Source organism: Diuraphis noxia, unplaced genomic scaffold (assembly GCF_037042655.1).
Source record: "Diuraphis noxia isolate RWA-SAM2 unplaced genomic scaffold, SU_Dnox_SAM2 contig0001, whole genome shotgun sequence".
NCBI lineage: Eukaryota > Metazoa > Arthropoda > Insecta > Hemiptera > Aphididae > Diuraphis > Diuraphis noxia.
The window spans coordinates 103,121,580-103,130,787 of NW_028301711.1; the positions used below are offsets into that span (position 1 = coordinate 103,121,580).

General features: G+C 53.2%; 1 pseudogene; it reads right to left on the reverse strand.

Annotated features, from left to right (window-relative positions):
- Window positions 1-459: 459 nt before the first annotated feature.
- On the reverse strand, window positions 460-8,538 carry LOC149062996 (uncharacterized; annotated as a pseudogene).
- Between the last annotated feature and the right edge of the window lie 670 nt (window positions 8,539-9,208).

Genomic DNA, 9,208 nt, shown 5'->3' on the forward strand with positions numbered 1-9,208 from the left:
CAACTATAAGGCCCCTTGCATTGCGATCAAGACAATGCCACAACTGGGAATGTCCATTGACATCTGCACCAATGATGGTGCGTGTCTCACGGTCTAAGACTACCCGTAGCTTGTCCGTGAACCAGGGTGTCGGCATGTTGTACTTAAAATATGCCGATACCGCTGTTATCGACTCCCTGTCACTGCCTCCGTGGATCCTCACAGCTATGATATGCTGGCTACATAGGTCCGTCAGTTCAATTATTCTGAGTTTAGGGTCAAGAACCACTATGATCGCACCTGGGTCCGGACCACACATTGCCTGTCTACAATTTTCAAAGGCGTAGGTGGCACCATTATTTACAACCGGCTCCTGTATCAGCACAACGTCTGACGTCACTTTTTCGCAGTAGTCCCTAAGTTGTAGGCTAGCCAACTTCTGTCTGTTTACATTGTGCTGTACTATTCTAAGTGGTGCGGTCATTTCGGGCCGAAGTCCGTTCTACGGAGCAGGCCTTGAACCGCCTGACTCTTGGCCTTGCACGCGGAGCTTGACGATTTGTGGTTACCCCTGCAATTGCTACACCTGACATCTTCTTTCGAGCTGCATGTGCGACTATCGTGCGCGCCCGCACAATATTTGCAGGTGAAACCCTCTTGGTTACATCTTAAAGAAGTGTGCCCATACTTCTGGCACATTGTGGTACGCTTTGATGTGCCCTAACGCGACATCTTGTAAGGCCCAAAAATACCTTTTTATTCTCAACTTTGGTGAGTGCTTCAGCTGGGAACTCTATTACCCAATGCGTCGTGCTACTATCCCTAGGGCCTAACTTGTGCTTGACAGTCATGCCCTCAATGTCGTCCTGAGTCAGGCCAAGCTCTGGATTTTGTTCCATGACGGCGCTAACTAGCTGGTTTTCAGTCACGGTAGATAGGGACAAGCGAAGCTCCCGGATTTGTGACCTCAGTCATGCCTTGCGGCCTGACCTCCGTCTACAACTACGGACCTTATGTTAGCACTAAGTGCTAGTCAAGAGCCGTAGAGGTATACGACCGCCAACCGGCGGACCGCCCCACACTTGCGCATGGCCAGAGGACCGCCGGAGACTGGCGACCGCACGTCGTCTAAGGACCACGAGCACCGGGCACACGTTTCTCCGGCATGCCCGTACCATCCGGCTAGGGCATACAGGTGCCTTTCGCCACCTTGGTGGGGTCGCAATCTATCCAATTTGCTTTCCGTTTTTGGTTACGGACAACCTTCGCTGAATATAGCCCCAACGATAGGCTGGTCAGAACGTGGGACCACCAGACATTCCTTCCCGTTAACGGGCGGGATTTTCTAAGTGGGATCGCACGATCCGCCGCGGTGGTGATAGCCCGGTTTATGCCCATGGCCGTTGACTCAGTGCATCCATCCTGGATACCACCGATCTCGCCTAGTAGCGTGGTACTAAAAAGATCCCAATTGGCCTTCTTTAGTTGGTATCGCTTCACGACAGACGCGGGTTTTGCAATTATTGCGACAGTCAGGGTAAAACCTAATACTCGGTGGTCGCTGTCTGTCAAGTCGCTGACGGACCAGTCTCTAATCGTGGGACTTATGTTATCTGTGGAGTGACGTCGATGTTCGACGTTCGATTGTCCCGCCGACAAAACGTATTTGGTTGCCCGGCCGTATTGTGGATTTTAAGACCATGTTTGTCAATGAGTTGCTCAACTAGCCTGCCACGGCGGTTTCGGGACGTCGAATGCCATCTGGGCGAGTGGCCATTTGTGTCTGCGGCGATTATGACCCTTGTCTCTGTGGCCAGGATCTGGTCCAGGGTTTCGAGGTGAGTTACCGTAGGCACGTTGTACTTGAAGTACGACGATACCAGCACTACGTGATCGCGGGGACTGTTGCCGTAAGTTACCTTAACCACAGCTGAGTGGCTAGAGGAAAATTTTCATAGACTTATGCACTGGAAGCGATCATTTAGGACGATGATCGCGGAGCTGGACTTTTTGCTAGTGTAATTTTTACAGCCTTCGAACCCGTATACTATTCCTTTGGTCACTAGTGGTTCTTGGATCAAGACAAAGTCTGTTTTCAGATCCCTGCACGCCGCTCTCAATTGATGGCTGGCCGTGCGATCCCGGTTCAGGTTGTGCTGGATTAGACTTATTTCGCAGCTCATGGGGAGTCTGAAGCAAGTGCTTGGGTACCGAAGTCAGTGCGACGGATAAGGAGCCTTGTCGCCGTCGTTCTCGCCGGGCACTTAGCGGAAGACGCATTATGCGTGGTGCTTCGGCAGTTGGGGCATCTCTTTGCCAGCGATTTGCACGTTCTGGAGTCGTGCTTCTCCGAGCAGTGTTTACATATGGGCTGAGTTGTGTTACATTTAGCCGCTGTGTGACCGAAACCTTGGCAGTTGTAACACTGGGTGACAGAGTCGTAGAACTTCATTCTGCACTTCGTCATGCCCAAGAAGGCCGACTTATGCTCGATTTTTGACAGAGTTTCCGGGGCGACCTCGACCACCCAGTGGACAACGTGCCCTTCACGTGGACCAAGCATGAATAGCGGCTTAATGTGTGGCAGTTCGGATTCTCCAATTCCGAGATCATTGTTCTGGCTAAGAGCCCACGGTATCGTCTCTCGCTCCAGATATCTGTCGACAAACTTAATTATTACTCTGGGCTTACGGGGAGCTCTCTCAATTAAGTTTGAGGTCCTGCGCAGAGCAGCTGCCGTCTCGGCGTCCTCAGGGAATAAGATTATTCCACCATTTTTGGATTTAACCGTCCTGACTTTGGGGTTGGGGATCTTTTGTTCGATTGATGTCCTTAGGTCCTTCCAGCCTTCGTCACCGGTAATCACTTCGAATCTTGGGCCTGCCCTAGCGGATCTGGCCCTGGCCTGCATCTTTGCCTCTGCCTTCTGTTTACCAGCGAGCTTTTTGGTTTCGGGTTTCCTGTTAACAGGGGTGTCATTTTTACGGGCTCTTTTTGCGGGCTCTTGGGCTTTTGGCGTCTTCAGCCTAGGGAAGTCCTCCCTCTTTTTCTTTGTTTTTGCTGTGGCGGCAGCATAGGTGTTCTCAGACGGGCTCACGACCATTATGCAGTCATCGTCCAAATCGATAAAGTCTACCGGTGGGAGGATAAGCCCGTGCGGCGTGGCCAACGGATTCGGAACAGAACTAACGGACGTACGGAGGGCAGCTAATTCCGCTGTAGCGTTGTCCCTTTCAGTGTTGCTCTGGCTGAGCCGTTCTTTCAGCGCACCCATGTCGCTGTGAAGGTCTTTTACGTGCTCCTGAAGCGAGTTGAGCTCATCACGCTGTTCCTCCCATTTGCCAAGGATCTTGAAGCTGGCCCTGCCAAGGCGATTATTGCTTATTAAGATCTCATCCAGCTGGTGGCTCAGGAGGTCGGTCCAGCGTCTGCCAATTTTGGATTCTTTAAGCATGTCCTCGAGAATGGTCTTAGTACCCGAGATGAGCGATCCTACCTCGTCGGCATACTTTTCAATCTCCATATTTTGTGGGGAGTTATGATCTGGGCTATATCATCCTCAACGAGCCTTTTGCGCTTAATCAGGTTCGTGGCAGTCTTGTCTCTGAACGACGGGGTGTTATATGAGCTACCCGCTTCGGTGCCGTCTTCACCGCCGCCTCCACCTTTGAGGCGCAAAATCCGTCTAGCTGACAATACGTAGCCAGCGCCGTCAATTATCGTCAAGTTTTTGTCCCGTAATGTCTCAAAATCGCCCGAAGGCACGTCAGTTAATTTTCTGTCCGAAGACACGTCAGCCAGGCTGCACGGCTCTGGCCGGTCGACGATTACTGTTGGACCCCCCCAAAATCCGTGGGTCCATGCCTCCGCAGAGGATGAATTTGCCGGATTGACCGGATTATCACTTGGGGTAATTAAGTTTTGAGCAGTAATCATCTTTGGTTTGTGGGTGACCTTCCCTGCGTTTAAACCTACCGCCAGGTTAGCCCTGCACCCTCTGGCGTACGTCGGGCTAAGCGTACGTTGCATCCGTATCTGCCTGATCGGAATTTAATCGTCATCATGAGTCCTGGCGCCTATGACCGGAGTTGCCAACCTCCGGAAGCTCTTCTCCACGCAAGACCGCACACGGTTAAGTGCACGGCCGAGCTTGACCGCCCGAAAACTGGTTAAGGTCCCAGGGCGATCGCCCCAGTTAAGGGTTAGCGCAAGTGCGCAAGTTCGCAACGGCCCTCCGACCCTGAGGCCGGGTTACGCCCGCGACGCCTGCCAGCCGAACGACACTGCAGGACGACTGGTTTCTTTCGCGGGTTGCTCCCAGCCCGAGGTATAGGCTCGCCGCTCGCGAGCGCACGACTTGGCGCCACGTAACAACTCACGCGACGCCTGGGGCCCGTCACAACTGGTTTAACGGGCCCGTTTTGAAGGTCTCTTAGCGACCGCCCCGAAGGACGGCCGGGCGGGGTCACCACGACAAGGTGGACCTTCCTAGACCCCGGGTAGATAGGGACAGACATAACCAACTTTGTGACGGGGAGAAACGAGGCTCTGACCCCGGTGGCTGTGTTTCAAGCCCTTATCCGTCTTACGCGGGCGAACTCTCTCCTCGCCTTCGTGACACGGGCTCATCCCTCCGGCGAGTTTTATGCGCGGGCGCCCGGGCGCCAGTCACGAGAATAATAGGGACACGAGGTTTCCCGGGTTTGGTGCCTTTGCGGCTACAACCACGGACCTCACATTAGCGCTGTGCGCTAGTCGAGAGCCATGGAGGTCCACGGTCGACGAACGGCGGTGTTACCCCCCGGCCGCCGGCCGCACGTCGTCTATGGACCACGAGCACCGGGCGCACACCCGTTCCCACCGAAGTCGGGAGAGTGCGCCCGTACCGTTGGCTAAGGCGTGCACGTGCCCGTCGCCACCCTGGTCGGGCCGCGAGCTATCCTCATCGCTTCCCGTTTTTGGTCACGGGCAACCTCCGGTGCATATAGCCCCACTGGTAGGCTGGGTAGGCGCTAAGGAGTAATCTCACTCGGCAACTTTCCCCTAGACCAAGCTAGGTCTTTCACCACAAGGTTAGCTCCTGCTAACAGCCACTCCGAAACCAATCCGCCACCGACCGCGCAGCGACCGAAGCCGCAACGCGACCGGCGTGTGGGGGCACGACGCCAATTCCCTCAGCGCCGCGGGGCCCCCGCACATCCCGAAGTACCATTCTCGCTCCGCGTAGGGTCAGCACATCAATGGTTGGATGGTGGGACCGAGCTTCGTCGGCGGTGAAGCCTCTGCTGTGATCCTACCGAGATTTGGGCCGTGTACCTCGGGCTCACGGTGAGCCCTCACCAGCGGCGGTCGCCGCCGGCGCGGTGGTCGCGACCCCCGAGTTAGAGGCTCGGTAGCCTATGCCACGCCTCCCAGAGGCATCACCGAAGTGATCGACTCGCTCTTCGTGAGGTCGCAGTCAGAACCTCCAGCACCCTAGTCCCCGAAGGTTTCGGTGTGTCCGCGTCCCAGACGCCGGCCCCGGCTGGCCAGTTCCCTTTTTGTCGCCTCTTACGACAAGCAGGGAGTACTGCTGTGGAATTCTGTCTGGCCCCCACAGCAGGGCCGTTCGCCTCGCCCCTGGCGCATGAGCACGCCCCTGGTCAGGACGCGCTCGAGCGTGCCTCACCGCTTGTGCCGCTTACACCCTGCGTGCTCATCTGAGACACCCCGAGTCTATGCACATACACCAATTGGTGTGGCTGCGTCCTGACCTTTGCAGGAAGGCTTTCCTATTTATTCTGGTTATGTTTTTATCGGTCCGATCTATTTCGTAAGCTGTTCTGCGCGAATGTCCTTAGTGCTTCATATGTTTTCTGACTTTTGAAGAAGGCTCCATCTCTGGGGGGCCAGTCCTCACCCTCGTCCCTTAATGTATTACGTAGTGTCTTACGGTGCTCTTCAGTTCTCTTACACCTTAGTAGTACGTGCGCAACGGTTTCGGCTCCACCAATGGAGCATTTGCAGTTGGGGCTATTTACTAAGCCAAATCTATACAACTGTGCCAAGAAATCGCCGTGCCCTGTCAATAATTGTGATGTGTAGTGGTCCAGTGTCATCGGGAGGGTGAGCCTTTCCCCTACTTTTGGGATCATTTTCTTGGTCCACTCCCCTCTGTCCGTTTGGTCATACCTTTCTTGCCATATATCTATCAGTGCTCTGAGTTCCTCCTGATATTCCTGTGTTTGGATCTCGCCTCTTCTGAGCCTTACTTTGTGGGCATATCTCCGTATTTCTAAGTCTAGCGGTAGGACGCCGGCCACAACCGCCAAGCAGTTTGTGGAAGCCGTTCTGTAGCAGCTGGTGATGGCCCTAAGCGGGTCCCGTTGTATACTTCCGAGTAGTTTTATGCTCTTTTTAAGCAAGCATGCTTTCCACCATATCTCGGCAGCATACGTGATGCGTGGTAGAAAAACGGCGGCGTATATTATTTTTGCTGAGTCTCGGCCCATACCCCAGTTTGCCGATGTCATGCGTCTTAGTCTATTGTACATAGCTTGGTTTTTACATTTTAACGATAGTACATGGTCCCAGTAGCTTTGTCGGGGGTCCAATGTTACTCCGAGATATCTTACTGTTTCTGTTGCCTTTATCGTTGGTGCCGTTTCCTCCGTGCCGAACTTGACGTTATAGTTGGGTTTCAACCCGCCCTTTACTGTCATCAACTGTGATTTATTAGGTGAGAACTTCAATCCGTAAGTAACAGCCCATTCTGTAAGTTGGTCTAGTAGGATCTCTGTCCTATTTATAGCTGTGGGTGATCGTGCAGCCCCCACCAGAACCGCAATGTCGTCGGCGTATAATATAATTTTTGCAGTGACGTCTAGTTTAATGTTCCCGATGGCCGTCATTGCCACCTTCCATAGGGTGGGTCCAAGCTGCGACCCTTGCGGACAGCCTCTTTGGAGCCGCTTGTCGTACATCTTTCCCTCTAGGTCTAGCATGACCGTTCTATTTTTTAGATAACTCTGTATGATTTTCACAGTTCGTTGTGACGACCCAAGTTCCTCTAGTCTTGATATTACTGGTATCCATCTCATATTATCAAAGGCTCCAGTGATATCGAGGAAAGTGCCCAGTACGTATCTACATTTATTATTTTCAGACCAGTCATATAGTTCGGTTATGGCCGAGATCGTCGATCGTCCTTTAACAAATCCATGTTGTAAGGCAAAATTCACATCTGGGCGCCGTGTGACCATACTGCTGGAAATTAAAGCATTGGGGCAGCGTGCTGTGCACTTTGCACCTACATCTAGTCATGCCCAAATAGAGTGACTTGTTCTCAACTTTTTCTAGTACCTTTGGGGGCATTTCGACCACCCAATGGACTACGTCGCTATCCCTGGGACCGAGCTTGTGTAGCGGCCTGATGCTACTTACATCTTCTGCCGTGAGGCCGAGTTCTGCATTTTGTGTTAACAAACATTCAGTTAGCTCTTCCATCCCAATGCCACTGTCGACATCATATATGATAACGCGTGGTTTTCTAGGGCCTAGTTCTATTATATTATCAATACTTCGCATCACCTCCAACGTGTTGGAATCGTCCGGGATAATTACCAGCGATTTGCCACTTACTATTGTTTTGGCTTTTGGGTTTTTACATTTAGTTTTAACGGCTTGCCAAACCCCTGCCTTCGCGCTGGCCACCGTCATATCCTGTGGTATTTCTATTATGAAGCGGGACGTCGCCTTTATACTTCTATTTCTGTCTAACTGGCGCCGTTCGGCTGTCCTCTTGGATTTAGCCGGAGGTGCGGCAGCAGTCGCGGGTGCGGCAGCAATCGTGGGCACGACTGTCGTTGTCGCTTTTGTTGCCACTCTAGCGGCGTATGTCTGTTGTTGTGCAGGTGCTGGGCTGGGGGGAGCTTTTGCTGCCTTCAGTGCATCCAGTTCAGCTTTCAAGTCATTGGCTTCGGCATTTTTAGCGTCGAGCTTGTTTATGAAAGCTGTAAGGCTTTGCGCATGTGCGTCGTCCTTGCCCTTCAGCTCGCCTAGAAGTCTGCTGTTGTCGTGTGCGATTGCCTGGGTGGCCGCTCTTAGTCTAGACATCTTTTGGATTATCTTATCAGCTACTTGTACGCCAATCTTCCTTTTTTCTTTCTCCTGGATGATTGTCTGCTCAATCCATCCCAGGAGCTCGTTTATTTCTCCAGAATGTCTGGAGAATCTTGGCTGCTTTGCCTCGTGCGTGACCGCTGGCGAGGGGGGTCCGCGCTTCTGGCTGCTGCCTGCAGGGCCCATGACACCACTTGTGCCAGCGTTATCTGACATATCGACATCGTCGTTATCGTTATCGTCACCGCCCCCTCCCCTTAATCTAAGGGGGGCTGTGTAGCAGATTCTGTTAGGTGAGTCCGTATCTTTGTAAGCCGTGTTTTTCCAGTCTATGTTCGATTGCGCGTTACCTGAGCTAATGATAACGACCTGTGTGGCGAGCTCACCCACACCTGCCGGGTCTGAGGTTTCCGAGGCCTCTGTACCAGTAACAACTTTTCTTCTATTTGGTGTATTCATTATTAGTTAGTGTTATAGGGGGGCTGCCCCTGGTAGCCCTGCACCCTCTGGCCGCCGGCGGGCTAGTTCGGCGGTTGCATCTGACCTGCCTAAGGGTTAGTACGGTCCGGGGGTCGGCCTGCCCCGGACTTGGTTAGTGTGAGAAGCCTCTTAGCGACTGGACATATGTCCAGCCGGGCGGGGTCACCACGACAAGGTGGGCTCTCGTCGACCCCGCTCTCGTCGACCCCGCAGTGAGAATCTCGTTAATCCATTCATGCGCGTCACTAATTAGATGACGAGGCATTTGGCTAGTATCAGTCGTCCGCCCCGACGATGAACGGTTATCAGCCGCTCACCGACATAGTGGAACAGAATCGGCTTACCCTGATAGCCGGAATGGAGAAAGAGGCAGATCTCGGGCGAGCCGAGTATCATCACTTACTAACCTACCGGGAAGCAAGTGGGATAGTTCAGAAGGAGAAGAATGGGCGTTAAGGGAAAGAGTTCAAGGAAGGTGGGTCAAGGAGGCCCACGGTTGTTGCGGTCTTCACCGGGCGTGCTACCCGACTCCGACCCGCACATAAGTGTCCGTTCTTTTGTTGAAAGTTTGCCAGTTGGCGTGTGTCCCCCGGAGAACCCGCGTGACGAGGACAGCCAGGAGACCACTGCTCAACCCAAGCGATCTGAG